Raw genomic sequence first — 21,714 nt, 5'->3', positions numbered from 1 at the left:
CTTTCTAGTTGACTTCTGACCTTTTTTGGAGCAGCTGCAGCGAGTAAATACATTGTTAGACTTGAGCCCTTCTCCTCTAATCTTCTGAGATTGTTCCCACTGAGTGATCATCACTAACAAGTTATCGATGTCCAGCGTTGGTTCTCTTGCCTTCACCTCTGCTCTTGGCGTTGAGCGTGTAGGGTCATCACTCATGCTTATTTTCAGTGGGACGCGGGCCAACACACTAACTTGACCCCCATCAGTGTGTCCGCTGAGAGTCGTTTCATTCATTTTCATCGTGACCGAGTGTCGCGGTTGGACTTGGGAGTCAGTCGTCAGCGAGGAGGGAGAAGCCATCAGCTGGGATTGGTTGGCTGCACGTGAGCAGCGTTTTGAAGCAGTTTGGCCTTTCAGGTTCACCAGATTCAGTCCATTAACACGACTGCAGGTATATGTAGGCCACCACTGCTATTTTTTACCCCCTCCCAGTTTAGGTACCATAGCTTCAGGCGGAGCTGGGATGATATTACTTTGATTTGTACGAGGTTTTCACTGTCTGATTATCTGGGGAAAAAATACACCAAGGTGTTTTTAAAATCAAGATAAAGAAAATAAACAACATAATGGTTTTTGTATAAAACAGAGAAGCAAGCATTTTTTTCCTACTACTCCTAAAAGAATACATGACATGATTATTATAATTATTATACAATTGTACTAATATTTATGTAATGTTTGAATAATAATATATACTTGGAGGTTTTCTGTAAATTATCATAGTTTTCTGATAATTTTCCTGTTATTTAAAGAAAAATAAACATTTTGGCCAAAGAAAATGTCTGAACAGTTTTGAAATCAGTTTAATAGATATTATAATGTAAGATGCAAGACTTGCAGTGAACTTGGTGGAAGACTATTGAGCCAAAATATATATATATTTTTATTTAAAAAGTTAAACAGCATTTAGGTAAAGTGTAACCTTGCTTCAAAAGTTATTTTTTTTATAAAGCAGAAGAAAATCAAAGCTCATATAACAGAACGTGGTGGACAAAATCTTTTTTGTATGACGTCCTTTTAAAACCGTTTAACTTTTCTTGAAAATGCTTTTTTTTGTTTTTGTTTTTACAAAGTAAGCACAATTTTAACCTAAAAGGGATTAAATTGTATGGTTAAAATACAAAGTGTAATAAATTCCATATAATAACAAAATGTAACAGGATTAAATAAAAAAATTGCATTAAAAAAATGTGAGTTTCTAAAGGGTTTTAACTCTGAACATTCTCTGTTTTTTCACCTTGAGGATCAGTGCAAAGGGTGGAAAATTGAATTTGAATATTCACAAAACTTACATTTTTTTTTAATTTATTGAATTCAAAGATTTTCCATCGTGACAGAACTTCTCAGCTTCGATTCACTAATTCCTGTACTTTAGATTTCCTATGCAGTCAAATGTGAGCGCATGTAATGTAGCACTTTAAAAACGCATAACCATGTTCATGTTGCTAATTCTTGATTTTTCAGCTCCTTTGGGATCATCCAGATTCTCCTGACAAAGAGTCTGTTAACAGATCAATACAATATGGCGCCTTCAGAAACTATACTTACTAGTCTCTGCTCATGGTAATGGGATTCTTTCCTCTGTAGTTGGTAATTTGTTGATTAACTTCAATAAAATCCTAACTTTTTGTTTGCAACATGTTCCATCAGTATCTTAAAAAGCCTCAAAACCTCAGAGGCCTCTGCCCATTGCTTTGCTAAACAAATTCCCCAGTCTGGTGAATACATTTTAGTTGTTTGGAGGGTTTTTTGTCTCTTTGCTTTGCCAAAGCATCAGAGGACAATAAGAACCAGCAGGCCCCTATTGATGCAAGAAAGGAGGATCTGAATAGAACCCAACAAAACACAGGGTCTGCCTTTGCCAACCAGAGCCTGAATGAGGCGGCGCTTGTTGAGCGTAGTAGGTTTTAAAATACCAACTGTGAACATGTATGTTAGAAACAGGAAAAATGTAAATGAATGAAAGAAGCAGCCTTTTAAACTACTTGTAAAGTCTTTGTAGCGCAATAATACCCTGTTGGGTAAACGGTAAAACTCAGACAGTTGAGGAATGAACTTGGTGTTCATGAATTACATGATGTCAACATGGACACAAACATGACCCAGTGAAAACCGCTAAGAGTTTCCAAAACATCTGTTGTTTGTGCTGTTTAGTCATAAAATCAGGAGTGTGATGATGCATCCAAGTTTGAGAATCAACAATACAGTGATGAACCAGGAGAGTTGGTTTCAAAAATTACAACAGGGTTTCCCCCCAGTGTATTATCAGCCTGGCAGGCCACCAGGCTTTACTTGTCTCCCCACCAGGCTAAGCATTGCTTATTTATGTTTTCTAGTCTTTTCAAAATATTTGTATTATTAAGACTTTATCGTTGGTGTCCAGGTGTTAATCTTCCAATAACTGATACTTTCAAATTTCCTGTCGACTTTAAATATTTTTAACTCAAAAACACGATGGGTCGCTGGATGAATGACTGACCTAGCACCCAACCACCGGGCTTAGCAAGTTTTCTGGGGGAAACCTTGTACAAACTGTATTTTAAACATCTTACAAACAATGGAGATATGTCGCTTTGCTCACTTTACCCAATTCATAATAAAGAACGTTGTTATCACCATGACCCGGTAGTATGAACTATTTCCTATTCAAAGAAAGATATTTTTGATATTGATGGCAGATCAAGCCAAAAAATTGCACGATTCCAAGTCATACCAAACTTAGTCAGAAGGTTATTGAGGTTACATTCTAAGGAAAAATTTATAACGTAACCTCAAATGTTTTAGCTAATTTTAAAAAATTGCCAATTATGCACAAAGTTACGCTGCTTTGTATGGGCTCTGCATCACCCAGATTCAGTGAGTTTTTTTAAGACTGACTTATCAGTTGCATCTTACTCACTTTGTCTTCCTTTACTGTCCTGTAAGAGCCGTCGCATACGGTGAAGTACGCTGTAAATTCATTAATAAGCAGACCTGGGCATGCTCTAGCCCTCTGCATGCATGTTTTCTATCCGTTATCTCTGCCGTCATGCTCGCCTGGCAGTGCGGTGGAGGGTAGGCCTACTTATGGACTTTATTGATGTTATGTCAGGGTGGATTAGGTCAAACCAGTAGACAATTACAGGAATGTGGCTGGATTATTGCTCCGATGGTGCTGAGGGGGAGGACTGGTGGATGGCCTGTGTGTGTGAGGGGGGCAGCACTTAAAAGCTTAACTTGCTACGAACCTGCTTGTCATAAATGCTTTGGGTTTCAGAAAAACGCTCTCCCTTTTAAAACACATCGCACACGTCTGTATGTGGATCTCTGTCATCGTAGCACAGGCTACTTGGAGCTCTTTAAGGACAGCATATGTTTTTCATGCAGTCTGATGCATAATGTACACCACTGTGTAAAGCGAGGCTCAATCTCTGACCTATATTGGTGAATTTAACAGTAGAATTGTCCAGAGTCACTTGTTCTGTGCATCTTTCCAGTTAATTTTCCTTGTAAATTGTCCTCTGCTGTCTTTTCCTTCAAGTGGAAATTATTCAGAGGAGCATATAGCATTACTTAGTCTGACTGGCAACACTATCAAGCCTGGCTAGGCTTAATAGTGCCTACATCATAGTTCACTTCTTGAACTCCATTGTTCTTGGATTTCTCTAAACAGCCTCCTTCTTTTTACCCGTGATGCTTTGACTTTTGTTTTTCTGTTGTCTTAACTCTTACGAATTGAAATCACAGCACGGTGAAGAAGAAATAACTATCAATACTGGCGTTCTTGAAACGGTTCTTAGCAGCAGAATAAATGGTTGTGCAGACGTACACTTTGTAGCAATACTACACACACAGTCATACTAGTCCAATGTTTCGAATCAAAGTAAATCCACTTTATTTAAGCAGTTTTAAATGAATAAATTGAACTCATTTGCTTTACAATAAATACCTAGATGATAACAAAAAGTTTGACATAAAATAATAATAAAATTATATAAAAGCTAAGTAAAAATGAGAAATTGCAACAATGACGAATTGTTATCTGAAACCACTGACTGGATTTGTAAGAAAAAGAAACAGATTCCATTAGGCTTGTTGTAAAAGAATATTTTAGTAATCGAGTACTCTATCGATTATTGTTGGGATTAATTGAGTACTCGGAGAAAAAAATCTCTCTCTCTCTCTCTCTCTCTCAAAAAATGATAAAAACTCGACAATTCGACGTTGTGCCGCTAGCATTTAGCAACAACTCGTAGGCAGAAGTGAGAGCGCTGCCCAACACAAATAAGGATCTGACTGGACCATGATACGTTAAATAATGAACCTGAATTTTTCTTGAGTAATTTTAATAATCAAGGTACTGGAATCATTTGAGGAATCGTTACAGCCCTAGACTCCAGGTGTGGAAGTGTTTTTGGTAAAAAGGGAACAGAGTTGCTTTCTGTGTGCGCTGCTATCTAACTAGCGCACCTCCACACCAATAGACAGATACTCCATACGAGTCACTGAAAAAACTATAAAATGTTGAAGCGTTGATGACAAGTTCTTCTTCTTACACTTGGATTATCTTCTAACTCTAGAAAGCAAGTGGAACAATTTCTGCAACATGACTTGAGGAGCTTTGACCAAAACAAGCCATGACTCTAGCATGTTTACGTCTCCAGAGAGAATAAAAATCCAAGTCTTTTCTTTTATGTACTTATAAAATTTTAGTTAGCTAAAGCGAGCTATTAGTCTGTTCAACCAGAAAGCTGCATTTCATCTTGCTGCTTCCCAAACGAGGACCAAATGTCATGCATTTGGGATTACTTACTTTCCTCTTCCAAGGTAAATGGATGTACAAGAGCTGGATGCAGCATCAGTCTGCGGCTCCGAGGTCTTTGACATTTGGTGAAATCCGGATTTGTCTGAAACCTAATGAGGCTCTACGGCGGCTCCAAAAATTACCACAGATTTAGTGATTATGTGCCGTCTGTCTTCAGTAGAGGTCAAAATTCACGGCCCTCGGACAAATATTGGCCAAGTTAAGCAGGTTGTTTCACCAGAAGTCACAGATGTTAATTCAGGATGGAAAACGGCTGGCATGGTCGGCATTATTAACTGTATTATCACAGCTTTTCTCGTCTCCTTGGCAGAAAAGTCGCATAAGAGCAGCAAGTTTATTGTATTGGTTTGGATTTTACTTGGTTTGTGAAAACAGTGTTTGGTTTTAGAGAAAAAGGCAACTCAAGAACCGTTTCCTTACTTACTTCAAAATGAGACTCTCTTTATGTCACTTGAGACATAAAATCTTTTTACACACATGTTCAATTTCAGCAATTTTACAACCTGGAAGAGGTTATGATCAGTTATGCATTAAAAGCCTTGACTTCGTTTATATGCTAACTGTGCAAGTCCTGCCTACAGTGAGTGAAAAATGGAGCTATAGTTACTTTTCTATTTCAGAAATGCAGTTTATTTTAACAAACTTTTATTGTTATACATCATGTTTGTGTTTCATGACTATTCAGTAAATCAACGTTTTTATTGAATTCAGTGTTTCGTTTACAAGAATATGAAGTCATGCTTCAATTTGGAGTTTTAATTCATGAAAAAAATAATGTAAAATGCTTTTTTTGTGTGAGCAAAGCATTTATTAGGATTAATGAAACCGATGGTGAGATGATTTGATTATAATCTGGACACCAGAGGGAGAAATGTGGCCTATTAGATTTTAAAATATAGGTCATATGTTGCAGCTTATGGTTTGTTTACATGCTCAGGCTCTTTGCACATTAATAGTAACTCAACATGGCATATATTAGTAATGAGTGGCTCTTGATTTTTGTCACACAGAGAAACGACTGAATATGAGATTAATTGCTTTCAGCTGCTAAAGGCCCAGCTCTTCTAGCATATTTATTCATATTCAGAATAGTGCTTCCTTTTTATTTTAGTGCTGTTGAAATGTAAATTACTTGTTCCATTTTACTGTTCACACCATTTTAAAAAGGAACATCCATTTTGTTCATGTCATTTCTTATTAATTGCACTTGTCTGGTTTACAGTAGAAACAACCAGCAGACTAACAACCACAAAAGAGACTTTTCCTGTTTTTTTTTGTTTTTTTTGTCTTAGATTTAGCTGCAGAAATTGAATCCAATCTGACATTTTTTCACACCTTTCTACTATCTGTTCAGTTTTAATTTTAATATTTGCCTTTTGTTCTGGGGTCAATGAAAGGTCAGGGTGTGCTTACACTCTGACTCATTTGGCTTCAGCTTGACCTCGATGTGTCCCATAATTCACCTGGAAAGAGGGACGAAAGGGGGAGGGGCAGTGTACAGGAATGAGGGAAATACTAACAACGCGTTCACATGAAGTGGATCTAGTTAAACACTCCACTATGCAATCCGACCTGCGATGATTTCAAAAATGTCAGTGGCAACAAAGCTGCAGATTAAGGACTCGACAGAGAATTGAATGTAACTCAAATGGTTTATCCATAAATAAATTCATCACAGTTGATCGTTTTAATCCATTTAGGACGATAAATAGCTGATAAATCAGTAGAAGTTGTTTATAGAAAAAAAAAATCCTACTTTTATAGTTGTGTTAAGTCATAAATTATGTTGAGGTCCAACTTTTGGTTGGTTTTCTAAAATGTAAATGCTTCTAGTAGTTAAAATCTTTAATCAAGTTAATTGTAGGATTTACCTTTTATTTATTGTAATCAGAATTTCACTGAAAACTATGTACAGATTAAACAAGCAATATTTTCAATTCAAAACCCAATTTTGCTTCTAAATTATCGAATAAATGGATATATGAGCTCAACAACAAAGATATGTACTGCTTTTAATCTGTTATTTAACAATCAGATTGTTGTTACAGTCATTCAGCTTTCAAGTGTTTCAGGAACATCTTTGAAAAAAAATACTTTGGAAAACAAAGTGATTTAAGGTGCAGCATATAAATGTTTTACATGTTAAAGCTCTTAATGTGTTATGACAGTATAGTACAAGAGGTCATCTGAGGAAAAAAAACATTAAGCTCCTCGACCTTATCCCAGTGCAGAAATGCAGCACTCGGTCAGAAACAACCAATCAGAGCCAGGGGGAGGGTCTTAGCGCTGTCAATCAGTTTGCAACAAATATGTAAAAAAACCTTTCCTTTTTAATAAAAGTTACATACTGCAGAATTAAGTGTGTTAAAGCTTTTAATGTGTTAACATCTATGAATCAAAATTAAGTCCCGGTTTTGACCTCTCTGGTTTGTTTTGGCTCATTTTTGCCCTTCAAAGCCAAATGATTACACTTATTGCTGCCTTGTGCACTGTGATATTAATTAATCTACTTTAAAGACATAAATGTATGTGCATCTGAATATATACTGGCATTAAGACCCAATTACTAAATGTAGAGCTATTGGCTAAAGGCTTGTCTTTGTCTTTAAATTCCTATTTTTGCTTCAGATGCTGAGATTTAAAACATAATTTTCATGATGCATATTTGCTTCAAGTTTTATTGCTTTTCTTCTGCTGTTTACATGGGTCCGCCCAATAAGAGCAGTCGGAAAAATCACAAATAACTTCCTAAATCAGTCGCTCTGTTTGAGACCTTTATGTGGGGTCAGCGCTGCTGCACAGATGCTCGTTGGATAATCCCTCAGGCCGTTCAAGGTCTAGTTTGCATGTCTGTCCATTGAACGCAGAGCGGTGAAAGTTTCCCCTCGGATCCTTATCGTGGCCCTTCGTGTACAGCCACTCTGCAGATGAAGAGTTCACGACCTGCCCTGCGTCTACGGCCTGTCCGTGCAAGTGAGCCTTCAGACCACAGAGACAGCATTGTACTTGACCTTTTAGGGAAGCTTTGGCTGTTCGAAGCAGAAACAAGCCAGGGGGACACACTTCTGTCCAACAGAGAATGCTATACGTTCTGATTGTGACCCATTTTCTGCTCTTTTCTGCAGCGGCTAAGACCTTCCTCCCCTTATGAATTTCAGATGACAATTCATGTGATGCATTGCCATAGATCCAACCGTAACAAACCGTAAGCTGAGCTACTTTCCCTCTGATCCATTTACATCCAATTTTCTCAAGTCTAGTGATCAGTGTCGTGCTAAATTGGGACGACAGCGGTTCCTACATTTATCCGCATTACCATGCATTTAGTTTCCCCAGCCTATTTAATGTACCAGCATAAGTAATGCATCCACTTAAAGAAATTCTTGAAAAATGGATGCAGCTGCCCTTTACTCTCACTATTGCCTCGGGTTTGCCCATTAACCTCTTCTTCACTTTTAGGGGAAAATTACAAGCTTAAGTCATTGCTTATTCTGGGATGAGAAATGCACAAAAGTAGCTCAATGAATGTAAAAACGGTGGTGCTTTTTTTTTTTTTTTTTTTTTTTTACAGAAAGTTTTTTAAATAAACATGAACAAGCAATATAAGCAAGAATTTTTAGATGTTGACAATCTAAGAAAGACGATCTACCAAAAAATGCGTCTTTGATCGAGAAACTTTCTATATTTAGGTCAAGGTTTGATTACTGGAAGAAGGTAAGAACGTAAAGGTCGGATGTAAGTGATATCCATCAGACTGTGTGCATTACTGCTTATGTAGTAGTCTGACTGAAAGCGCGGGGCGTTATGATAGACGAACCTCTTAGAGGAAATTTGATCCGCTTCCTTCAGGTTTCAGATTTGTTTAGCTGTAAATCAGTCAGAGCAAGCTGAAGTTCCTCTCAACTTTTCCTCTCTGAGGGATTGTAATACCTGACTCATGTCAAAGTTCCTCAGATCAGCTAAATGGATGTAAAGTAGGGCTGGACAATAAATCAATAACTACATGTATCGCGATAAATGCGTCCGATAGAATATTCAATAATTTCATTAAACTCCGATCCAGAACAGCACAGCATTTTGGGGGAGAGGAAAGACTTTAGCTGCTCATCTTCTCACGGCGAGCTAAGCTAGGTTAGCAGCATCAAGTTACTCGCTCATACTTTCAACCTTTTTCTTTAGATGAAATGTATATAACAAATATAGTTATAATCCTAGCAAAATATTATGTCCACAAGATGAAATAGAGTGAAAAAATCCACTCCTTTAATAATTTTAAAGAACCTGATTTAACGAGCCTCTATGTTAATGTTTAATTGAAATAAAGTTAAAAAAAAAATTTAAAAAAAACTTGCACATTTTTTGGTTACCTAGCAACAGCCTGAGTAACTTCCTGCTTAAAAAGAAACGGTAAAGTGAAAACAGCTTGACAGGAAATGGTGGATAAAATAGGAAAAGTTACGCCGGTATTTCAGATATTTACAACAAAAAACTTATAAATAATTATCCATCGACTGATATGGAACCTTTATAGCGTTATTTGTTTTTCAGCCATATTGTCCAGCTCTAACACAAAGTAAGCATTTTGTATCATGACAATTGTCAATATTGGGATAGTTTTGTTAAATTCATCAGAATAAGTGTTATTGTAGAGCCTCACCTTTTTTGTGGTTCAGTATTCACAAATTCACCTATTTGCACATTTTTCTCTAAATCATTGCAAGAAAATTCACCTACGCACAGACTTTTTGTTTAGTTTTTTGTTTTGTTTTTGTAGAGCATATCTAAATTATTGGAAACTAAATGAAGCCTAGGAAACATTTTTTAAGGCAAGTGCTCGGATGGTCTAAATAGAAAAGTGCTGTGAAGTGCCAATGCATTCTTTTTCACCTCTGCTGCCCCTCATAAAAAATGGATCACTTTGGGCTTCAAAATAGGTCAAAAGGAAAAGAACTGGACCAAGTAACGGTGTGTTGTAAACTGAGCTTTTTCTGAAGTCGGAGCGGGTGAAACCAAAGCTTTACGCTCACTTTATTTTTACGTTATAGTAAATGTGGAAGTCTATCAATATTTCCAGGAAGTTGCCAAAGTATTGAATTTATTCAGACTGAAGTTATTTCTTTCCTTTAATTAGACCCAAGTTCAAGTTTTGAAGCCATCTTCTTCATCCTCGTCTTATAAAAATGTGCCCATGCAGTGTGCCTTTTTAAAATCTTACCTGGGTGTTTCTGACAGCGTTTGTCCTACTTCAGTGACTGTGGAGACCCGTTCCTCTTTAAAGAAGCTTTGACGAGCAGGCAGGGTTCCCTGGGACAGTAGATGACATGAATCATGTTCACCGAATGAGTTTGACGTTCCCCCAGGTCCTTCCTGGGAAGCCGAGAGAGAAAGCGATAGCTGTGGAAAGGTACGTTTCGGAAACCATTAGAGTGGGTGTTGTGTTATCAGCTGAAAGAATTAGGGCAAACCAAATAGGTGCACTCTGAGCAGCTATGCATACCCACATGAAAAGAAGTGCCTGTTGTGAAATATTGATTTTCACTTCTTATAACCATACAGATCTGTGATGGAGATCGGTTGTGAAAGCTACGTTCATTTTTCTTTGTGAAGTTCTTGAGGCTGTTCTTACATTTCTGCTCAAAAGAAGCCTGACTTTTCCCACACTTTGAACCATGCGGCTTGTAGCCCTGTGCGGCTTTTCTGTGGATTTTTCTTCAACCACCAGGGGGCTCCGGAGCAGGAAGTGAATCATTGGAAGTCAAACTTGGAAATCAAAGAAGAAAGTGCTAATTTTCATTTAGAACAAGCACATGCTAGCAGCAGGAACGACGGAGAAATGCTTTCAAACTCAAACCCCCTCATCATGGAAACGAAGAAGTTCACATGATGCAGTTCCTAAGTTGAAGGTTATCGATCTGGTAAATGGAGCTGCTGCACGTAAACTCGGCGTGAACGAATCCATGGTTTGTCGTTGGAGACAGAGGGCTGCGTCCTAATAAATCCAGCAGATTTATGAAAAACCGAGAGCGGCAGAGACCCCAGTGGCTTATAGCCCAGTGTGGCCTATATATGTACGTTTCCAGTTTTTAAAAAAAACGAAAACCTTTGTAGATGCGGGTTATAGTGAGGTGCGCTCTATAGTCTGGAAAATACGGCAATCATCTTTCAGACTATTTGACTGACGAGGTCGGGATTTTACCCATTTTGGGTCGCCTTTTTCTTGGAAACGCCTAACTGAGCGAGTCGTTCTAAAACTGAAAAGAAAACCGATCTAGAGCTGCAGCTAATGATTATTTTAGTAATTTACTATTCTATTGATTTATTCTGGCAATTAATTGGATAAAATTATTCTCCAGATTTTTTTTTTTCCATTTAACCACTTAAGTCTTTTTTATGCAGTAAAAAAGACTATACTAATGCAATAAAAGAATCAAATAATTTGGTTCCTTTAAGTAAGAAAATAAACATTTTTGATCCTTTGTAGCAAAGGATGCATCTACAGATAAAAAATATCTCTAACATCAACATGTGAAACGTTCAGCCCTTCCTGCTGCTCAATACTAGGTAAAGTTAATCTGTTGACTATTTTTTTTTTTTAGATTTATTTATTTTGAACATAATAAAAGCATAAAATCGCACACATGAACAAGAAATGCAAAAGACACGTTTCTGTACCACAATAATCTTAACATGTTTGAAAAGGAGTAGAAAACCCCATAAACTCATGCCATGTTTTCAGTTAAGACTTTTCTTTACAGAATTTGAACCAGATGAAGCTAAAGCTGTCACTTGAAGAGTTCTAGGTAGAATATATACATTACATTTTTATTATCTTAAATGCAAAATGTAAATTTATGTCATACAGTTTTGGCTTTATTTCTGAGGTTGTTGTTTCAGCAAATGGCCTTTTTTGAGTCTGTATACTCCAATTAATGATTAATTGATTTCTAAATTGACAATTATTTTAATATTTGCTTCATCACAGTTGATTCAATGAATCATCTCAGCCCTAAACTGAACCACAGTATCATGATATTACTGAGCTTGAGTTGTTTAGCAAAGAAGTTTTAGTCTCTGGCTGGTGAGAGACGAACCCAGAAGACGTGGCGTTGTCATTTTGGGTTTTGTGTGCACTTCATCATTTAAAAGATTCTAGGAAATTGACGAGCTCTTTTTGCAAGAGCAATAGCAGCCATATGTTTCACAGAAAAGCACTATCTGAAAAAGACGTCTCCAGGAAGCAGAAATGAAATCAACAAAGAAATGACGCAGGACTGCAGAGATGCATCTGGTCTGAAAAATTACTTAATTTTCAGAACGGCTGCATTTTTAAAATTATTTTTTATCTTTTTATTTGAAGGCAGTCAGAGTAGTCGACTTTCAGCCTCTAAAACCTGCACATTTAATCTTTCTATTATCTATAGTGATGCCTGTTTGACTATTTCAGTATCCCTGTTTTCCACAGACTTTCAGTCTAATGTCGCATTGTCTATTAGAATCACATTATTGCAGAGTCCTGCGTTGGTGAAAGGAGTGTTTCTGTTTATGGGCTTAGTGTTTAATCCTGCTTTGTGTGTGTGTGCATGTCAGTGGGTTTACCAACTGTCTGTGCTGGAGAAAGGATTACAATCCCCAAGCTGAAAATGGGTCTGCTGTGTGCATATATGCTTCATAAATGTTGAAAGACAAGAAAAGGAAGAAGAGTTGCCACTCTTGATGAGAAAACATGAACCACAGCTTGTACCTGTTGTGAAATGTTAACAAATGTTTAATAAATTGTACCTTTTGGAAAAAGTTATGAAATTTATATGGATGGCATTAGTACCAAAATGGCCTCAAAGAACTGCTTCATTTACTACTTTCATATACTTCTGAGTTTAATATATTAGAGATTTTACATTGTATGCAAAACTAATTAAAAAAAAATCACAGTTCCAGCCAACATTCCTATAAATACCGTCACCTATGACAAAGTATGTAGCAAAAAGAAAAATTAAAAATGAAGACCATACAAAAGCCAATGTCAGGATTTATGGAACCGCTGCTCAGCCAAAATTTCAAGGGTCTGATATTCCTCTGAGAGTTTATTGAAAGAAATCATAAAAGAGTTCCAGGTTTTATGACATCTATTTTTGGAGCCTCTCATCACATACTCGGTTTTCTCTGTCTTATATCCAGTTTGAAACTGTGGCTGGAGTAGCATCCTTTGTTTTAAGAAGAATTGGGCGTCGTGCTTGCAAAGTTGAGAACGTATAATTACTATTATCATATACCAGATGATTGGAGGTGAAAGTGGTGAAGTGATTCATTAGTTTGACGGTCGCCATGTTTGACTCTGAGCAGAAGTCAAGGTTATGTTACTTTATTAGGTGACCCGTTTCAGAAATGCACTGCAGCCGTTTGTCAGAATGTTCCTGTTAGAAATAAATACTAGACAACGATGAGGTAACATGTCGACACTGGCGACATTAATGACCTTTTCTCAAGTCACGGCTGCCATCTAATCCTCTTTATGCCTCTTTATTTACGTTCACATGTAGGCATTATTAATGTACTAACTATTTCAGTTGCAGCATCTCTACTATGAACCATCTGATGTTTTTCACTCCTTCTTTAAGAAGCAGTGTAATTGTTTGTACTAGTTGGCAGGTTTTAGATTCGTTTTAGTGAAGCTACCACAAAAACGCAGCTCTGTATCTTTTCAGTCTCATCATTTCAACTGTTTGTGTAGGATGTGTTGACATGACAGTGAGGCATTAGGGAAAAAGCATTCCTCCATCACGGTTACATCTTATGAAATTTATCCTTGTCCTAATTACAAATTTGAGATAAATTTCCCCTTAAGTAATGGATATTTCAAGCAAAAGTACCATAAAAATACACAACTTTTTTTACTGACCATTTTTGGATAAAAAGTTTTTGCACTGAGATGTTTTTTTGTTTGGCTGTATTAAAATTGGTGCATTTCACACAAGCTGCAATGGAAACACATTATTTTTGCATCACAGTCATGTGATCAACAGCCAGATGTTACTACTGCTGGAAAAACGGAGAAGCTGACAGGAAGTGTTAGGAAGACAACAACGGTATGACTTTTTTTTTTATAATGATTTATAAAATAACACTTATTTAGGGGTGATTTTAATTGCTTTTCTTCTTTAACTGATACACCGCAATTGTGAAATCCTTTCTTTTTTTTCAACAATCGACAAAGTTTTGAGCATATTTTTATTTTCATTGCAGCTATAATTGACTCATAATTCCACATAGACGCAGTTATATGGACAGACATCCAACTGCAGCATATGTGATGGTAAACTTGCCTTTGGTGTATTCCCCTAATTTGTCTGCACATTATTGTAATTTTTATCAAGCTTAAAGTTTAGCCTTATCTGGTCTGAACTCGCCGTTAATCTGCATCTCGGTTCCAGCTACCTCACAGGCCATGTGCTGGACTTGTGTTTTTAATAAACCCAGAGAGTCAGACAGGCTGTGTCATAAACATCCTCTGGTGTTTCTGCCAAGTGGTTTAGTGAAACGTTAAATGAGATATATTATGGTGGAATAGACCCATTCTGCTTGGCACTCAAGTAGGCCAAACATGGCAGCTTGGATAAATCCCCATTCTCCACTGCCAACAGGGTGATATAATACAGCTGATGTCTGTATACAGAGGACATTCTTTTCTCTACATGGAGAAACTTGATGAAGGAAGCATAATTTGGGGTTTATTTACATTTTGTAGGCTAATGTTAAACAGTAGATAGCACTCAGATGATTTCGCAGCTTTGTGTTGGAGCAAAAGGTGGATTTACCTGAATGAACTCAACCCTTATACGTGATTAATAAGTGAAGTTATGTGATTAAGTACTTGTAGCTGTTGCACTTATTTCTGTTTGTGCGTTTACTGCTTTCCATTTAGAGCAGGAACTAATCTAATGAAATGCCAAACGAATCGACAAAACTGTTATGTACATGTGCTTTTTCACAATGACCTCCTACCCACTTATTTATTGACGTACATTTTAACATAATCATTAGCCACTTTAGCTATCGATGGTGCGGTACATAGTAAACAGGCCATGTCCCTTTGTCTTCAGGCCTATTTGCGTCTCTCTTTCTCTCTCTCTCTCACAAGCTTTTGCTTTTGTCATTAAAAATGTGGTTTATCATAATATGTTGCTGTTCTTTCCTGCGTCTTATTAAAAATGTATTTAAAATTCTTGCTGATTTTGCTCCGGAGATGAGATGCAGAGTTCATGAGATCAAGAGGAGACAAAGGTTTTACAATGTTTGTGGGGAAAAGACGAAAGTTTTTAGATGTTTTCCAAAAACGGCTTTCATGAATATCAAACTCCACTCATCCATCCATCCATTTATTTATATAATCGGTGTATAATAATCCAAACCAAGCAGATTTCTTTGTCATATACACTCTCACTGAGCGTCGGGGTCAAAGGTTCAGCATCCTGCCTGAGGGCATGTGGAGCAGAGATGGTGGGAATTAAACCCTCCCTTGGCTGCTCCACTTTGCAAACCATAGGACGTAAAAAAATTAAAAATAAATCAAAAAGTTGGCTCTGTAAGGTTGTGTATGTAATATGTTAAGTGACGTAGAACTTGCCTCATTCTAGAGGAGAACGTCAGAGTTGAGTCGACCTTCGGCTCATCAGGAAGTGGGTGTGGCTGTGTGTCGTGGCGGGGGGGTAAATGGTGAGAGTGCACATCGCAATGAGACGTTTGTTCTGCTAACGCCGCAGTGGGATCCAGTGGATGAGCAGTGCTTCCATTCATGTACACTCTGTGCGTTTTGTTTATGCTCCAATGACTGGGTCATGAGGTGCATCACTCGGGGCCTGCAGCGTCTTATAGCACAAACGTTACGCTCACCGTGTGCTGCGTCTAGATCAGCTAGAGCCTGCGTCAGACAACACAAAAACCCCGTAATTAAAGCTGTGATTTAACCATTTTCATCTGCTGTTAGAAACTGGAAATATTATAAATGTTATACCAAAATCGATTCTGTCGAAGTAGGTTAAATCCACTTTGGCCTCCGCCTGACCTCTTGCTAATGATAAAAACCCCCCGAGGGATTTTAAAAAGCATTGTGGGGTGTAATTGGGATCATGCAGCCATTTGGGCCAGAGAGGCTATAAATAAACATCACACCAACATTAACAACATATACAGTCTCTGATTGATACTTCCGTTTTCCTTTTACTTCTGTTGCTGCGGTCGATCGGCTCCGTAAGCCGGTGGGAGACTGAGCGTAGGGGCCGCGCGGCGCGGAGTCGGGTCTTTTTCCGACTGCCAGCACGTCATTAACTAATGCGTCTCCGCCTGACCTCAGCCTGACTTGATGTCGGCTCTGCCACGGGCTCTCTCCGTCATGCCCCCGGACGTGACAGCTGTGCGAGACGCCGAGGCCCCGTGGTTCACCTTTGCCGCGGCAGGTCACGGTGGATGGCATGTCTGTTGGTGTGTGTTTGGCTCTCACTGCGATTCCATATGGCACAATGAGGCCAGCTCGATGAACCTGGACCCCTGGCCCCCGACGTCTCGCGTGTTCTTGTGGAGGGGGAATCACAAATAAGAGCGGTGGTCCCGCCAGCCATGAATCTAATGAATATTAAAATGATGGATTCAGAAATGGAGACGCGTCGAGGTCTTTGCTTTTTGTACCACTTGTTGATTTTTATCCAAGTCGACAGTTTACATGTTGGGGAAAAAATGAAAGTTTTCTAAATGTCACATAAATATTATGTCACTCTAATGATTCATGCCAACAAGATTTGTTGGCATTTAGATTGTAAGTTCAGTCGGGGGGTGTGGATGGTGGCATGGTTTGGAGGTAAATAAACTGTCCTCTGCAAGATGGAAAAATGTCACTTTGGTTTCAGTCGACACTCCCAGAGGAGCTGGTATTAAGAGCATTCATGTTCTAAAACCAATAAGTTTCATTTATAATTAATCATTTTCAGTGGCGACTTCTTTAGCTTTCCAGGAAACCATTTCTGTTACAAAATGAAAGCGGAGCGAAGTGAATCAATCCAAATGAACTTTTAGTTAAAGATTCCAGGAATAATTCAGTTCAATTGTTTATGCGGCGCTGACGACTAATGGCTCTAGACGAACAGATGCAGTTTATACCCAGAGATTTGCATTCAAACCCACTCCTGTGCATTTTGAATATCTGTTACATTCACTCCAGTTGGACAGTCGTCATGATGCCATCAGACTGGTTTAAATGTTTTTAAGCCTGCAGCACCAGGGGACTGGTGATTACATTGTGTCATTAACTTTGCAACAATCCCTCATTCTGATGGTGAAAGTGGCAATAAAAGGTATTTACAATGTTTTATGACCAACTTCAGTCAAAACACAAATACTGTTATTAAAAATAACATAGAAATTCAAATAATGTGTTTCTTCATCTGCACACAGTAACCACATTAATATTTTTGAGTTTATTTTCATTTGTTGGTCCTTCATTGAAGAAACGGTGCTGTCAGTTCTTGGTGTTTTCAGACATTTAACTCAGTTTGCTACGACTCACCTGGGATTTTTTAAAAGACAAAGCAGAAGAACAAAAAACAAAAACCCACAGAAATGCATAATAAAAAATCAATTGTTAAAATTCAACTAGCATTCAACATCTATTACAAGAACATTTTGTGTATGTTTGTTAAATCATCCCACTCAGTTGCACCTTTCTTTGAAACTCGAATTTAAATAATTGTACTTTTTTATGTTGTAAATTTGTGGGCTCTTTATTTTATATTATATTTTACATTTATGTGAACCTGCCTGTCACTTCCTGAATCTATTCATTTGTTCACTACTGATAAACGGGAAAAAATAGAAATAAAACAAACCTAAACGACAAAAAATTGACTGAGTAAAAGTCAAACTGTATTTGAATATTTCTGTCTTACAGGCTTTATGGAAATGATTTTACGGCTTCTTGTCTCCAATGTTACAAGACAAATAATTTGAGGCGTGTGGAAACGGCTGTGAACACATGAACAGCTTTTAAAAACTGAAGTTTAAATTAACTCCTCACTTCTCTGCTGCACTGAAACCCAGGAAAAAGATGTAATATTCCACCAGTAAACGTAACGGAAAACTACTGCTTAATTAAGCACGTTTTAATATTTTTAATGACATTACAGCAGCTGTATTTGACGTTTTTGGGGAAGCGGCGCTCCTTCCCTCACAGGAAGTTTCACGCAGATGGTTTTCAGGGGGACGTTTCGGTTTCATACCTGCTTTGGCGAGCGACGAGTTGAAGTGATTTTCTTTGACCTGCTCATGGCTCATAAATGAAATATCATCTAGCAGCAGGAGGATGCTCTGCTATTTTGTTTCAGTCAGAGGTCATAATCTGTCGTATTTCATTAAGGGTCACCTGGCCTGAACAGGGGTCAGATCGGGGTCGGTGGTTTTCATTTAATAAAACATAATCAGATTCTTTGTAAGACTTATTCATCAAAATTTTGATTTTGATGAATAAGTTTTGATTCGAAACGCCCAGGAGAAGCTGGACTCAAACACGTCAGGCGTCGCAGTTTGAATCGTCGGTTTTGACACCACGCGTTTCAGCTCGGTGTTCGGCCCGATGCCTCCGAGCTGTCCACCTCCCGCTACGCCGTGCGCGACTCATCAAATGCCTCGCATGACCTGACTTAGCAGTGATCCCTAAGAAAAGTCTTGTTTGTGCGGCTGCTCGCCCGGAGGGAAGCGACTTCGCCTCGTGGCTCAAATCCACGGAGCTGAATATTTATCATGCTCTCTCGTTTCGTTTTAATGTGCTGACGTGTCTGCGAGCGCGTTACTCAGCCGAACGGGGTCGTCTGTTGTTCTTGTTGAAGCCGAATTTTCTTTGTGTTTTCCTTTCAAACAGCCGGGTTCAGTTCATGAAGAGGCTTTTGCAGTAGACTAACCAGGAGAATGCTCATAGCTGCTGACATTTAACTTTCAGCTCCTCAAAGTTCCTTTCTGGAGCCATCCTTGCAGAAACATTGATTGAAAGTGCAAGACATTTTGCACACAGTCAGAGCCGTACAGGTTCAACCATGGATGTAAATAATGAAGTGAGGGAAAGCTTCTTGGCTTTTGGAAGGGCTTTATTATTTCATCTTCTTCTAGTTGATTTTAATACAGAAAGACTTGATCTGTAGATGGAAGAGAATGTTGCCAGATTGGACCTTTGTGACCCCATTAGGTGCAGCTGGATGCAGATGGGTGTTTAAATAGTCAGTTTGACAATCTTGAACTTCACTTTCAATGTCTTGAGTATTATCACTAACACACTGCAAAAACACAAAATCCTACCAAGTATTTTCAGTCTGGTCCTAGTGCAAATGTCTTGGTAAACTTCAAATAAGACAAAACTAACTTAAAATTAACTTTTTAGCAAGATATAGGAGCTTGTTTTTAGTAAATAACTCCTTACTTTTGATGAGAAAGCATTTGTTTTGGCAGATTATTTAAGTTTAACAAGACATTTTTCCCATTTTATAAGTAATTTGTCTGCCACTATTAAGAAATTAAAACAAGTCTCTATATCTTGCTGAAATTTTTTTTTCTTTAAGTTAGTCTTATTTCAAGTGTGTTGAGATATTTGGAATAGAAATTAGACCAAAAATAAACTTGGTAGGATTTTGTTTTTGCAGTGTACTGATGTCACCCAGCCGTTAAAGAAGCAGTATGTTACTTTTAAAAATGTTTTCGGCAACACTTTATTTGAAGGGTTGTGCAAAAGACTGACATGATGGACCAAATATTATATGCTTAAATATTATGTTATCAATCAAATCAATACAGTTTTTCTTGAGAATTATCTTGGAAATTCACACAAAATCACCCCAAACGTTTTTGTGCCGATACATAATTGGGAGTTTATTGTGGATTTTTCTCCAAAAATTGTCAGAAACTTTTACTTGTACTAAACAGCTGCCTCAGCCTTCATTAATATCAGCTTATAGTCCATGATCTTCACAGCGAGCAACATTTACCGCCATAAATAAACGCAAATATTTCCAAGTTGGTACCACAAACACTTTGATTTTTATTGCAAAAAGAGAACAAAGAGAATCACAAAATCCTGGAGGGACTAAAAAGATGTTCAATAATATTATTTAATTTTAAGAATTCATTAATATTTTAACAGTCTGTGATCAGGTTTTATCAATACGCTCTGGCACAACCAACCCTTTAAGAGCCTTCATAATCTTGATTCGGCCCAAAACGAAAATGTTTTAGAGAAATGGTACGAAGAGAAATTTTTAGTCCTTGCTGGCAAAATGCGGTGGGAGTCATTATGCAAACGGTGGTTTTTATGCTTAAAAAAAATCCTTGAGTGGAAATTTGAGTAAATGTTTCTGATGATGCTCCTGCAGTTAAAATCAAAGTTTCTTGTAAAGATACTTAATTTCCATCATATGTGCCTCAGGCTGCAGAAACTGCGGCGTCTGCTTTGTCCTGACGTCCTAATCAAGGATACAGCCACGTGTGATAAAGTCATCTCTGATCACCGTTAGTTATTAATCTCATAATGGACTCTTTGATGATCAATAAAGTTTTTACTATGAGAAAACGTAACGGCACAAAGCTCTATAAAACTACACATTTATTATTCATCCTCCTATATTGGATACCAACATGGAAGAGGCATTAAAATGTGTAGAAATTGCTTTCTTCCTAATTATCAGCATCTCGTAACAGCTTCAAGAGGTCGAATGACTTTCATTTGAATTTTTTTTAATTAAACATGTCCCATATAAATCACAGAATGCAGATTTTTCTGCTGTTTATCGTCAGGTCAGCACTTCAGACCAGTGGGTTTTTTTTTTTTTTTTTTTGTTTTTTTTTTTTTCCCCCCGGTGCTTTTATGTCTATCGTTCCACATCTGTGGGGAGGAAATCTGGTACAAATCAAGTCTGCATTCAGCCGAGCAGCAGAGAATCGGGTCTGGTTTGTATGTTTCTGTTCAGTGTGACAAAGATAAAAATCTCGGACAGACAAAGAGTGGTTGCCGTGGCGCGCAGAGCTGATCTTAAGCATGACTTGTCCCGTCTCCCTTTTTGCCCTTTTGAAAGCAGAAGGTGCCTCTTCACTTGTACTCTCTTCCGTGTGATCGCACCTGAAGGAGCGCAGTAGATCCGTGCTGACATTTAACTTCCAGGGAAGAACCCTGTTTGTTTTTCTTTCTAAAAAAAAAAGAAAAGAAAATCTACCTTACGTCCATCATGCTTTCTTTTTTTTTTTTCATTGTCTGAAGGAAGAGAGTTTTAGTTGATCTGGCAGTGGAAGCTGATGTAAATAAACTGGAGCTCTTTGAGAGTAGCCGGCTTTAAGCGTCAGAGGTCAGGCTTTCCAAATGCTCTCTAAAGCTGCTGAAAATGCGCTAAAACGATAAATCTGGTGTCTAACATTACAAAAAACAACTGGTAGAAAACATACACTGCAAGCCCAGCTTTAAAGCTTTTATTTATTTGAAGCAGTGGAGTGTTTGCAGATATTGATTGCATCAGATCGTCATGTTCAGAGGAACGCCACCTCCTGATAACTCTCGATTGTTCTCATCAAAATCCACAGTTTTTAAGAAAAAAATATTTGTGGTCTAAGCCCCTTTTTATGTGCAGTGACTAAATCTGTGCTCCCAGTGTGACTGTCGCTGACTGTTCAACTGATATAATCAGCCACAGGCAGCAAAGCTTTGAGGTAAACATCTGAGCAACATCTGCGCTAATCTCCTGCAGTCCATGAGCTAATGAAGCCCCAGTGGACGAAGCGTGTTGCACGCTCAGCTTCACTGCCAACTTTGTCATCTGCCATTTAAGATTTTATACATTGAGGTACTATAATGGAGA

The 21,714-nt window shown here is 37.9% G+C and overlaps 1 protein-coding gene across 1 annotated transcript in view; it reads left to right on the top strand.

The window, feature by feature from the left end:
* The window catches only part of sash1b (SAM and SH3 domain containing 1b), a 63,361-nt gene that overhangs the window by 5,036 nt on the left and 36,611 nt on the right, over positions 1 to 21,714 (top strand). The window lies entirely within an intron of this gene.

Source organism: Poecilia mexicana, unplaced genomic scaffold (genome assembly GCF_051168715.1).
Source record: "Poecilia mexicana isolate PSO_F unplaced genomic scaffold, ASM5116871v1 scaffold_22, whole genome shotgun sequence".
NCBI classification, from domain to species: Eukaryota; Metazoa; Chordata; class Actinopteri; order Cyprinodontiformes; family Poeciliidae; genus Poecilia; species Poecilia mexicana.
The sequence above is the reverse complement of the archived record's forward strand: the minus strand, read 5'-3'. Positions and strand labels throughout refer to the sequence as shown.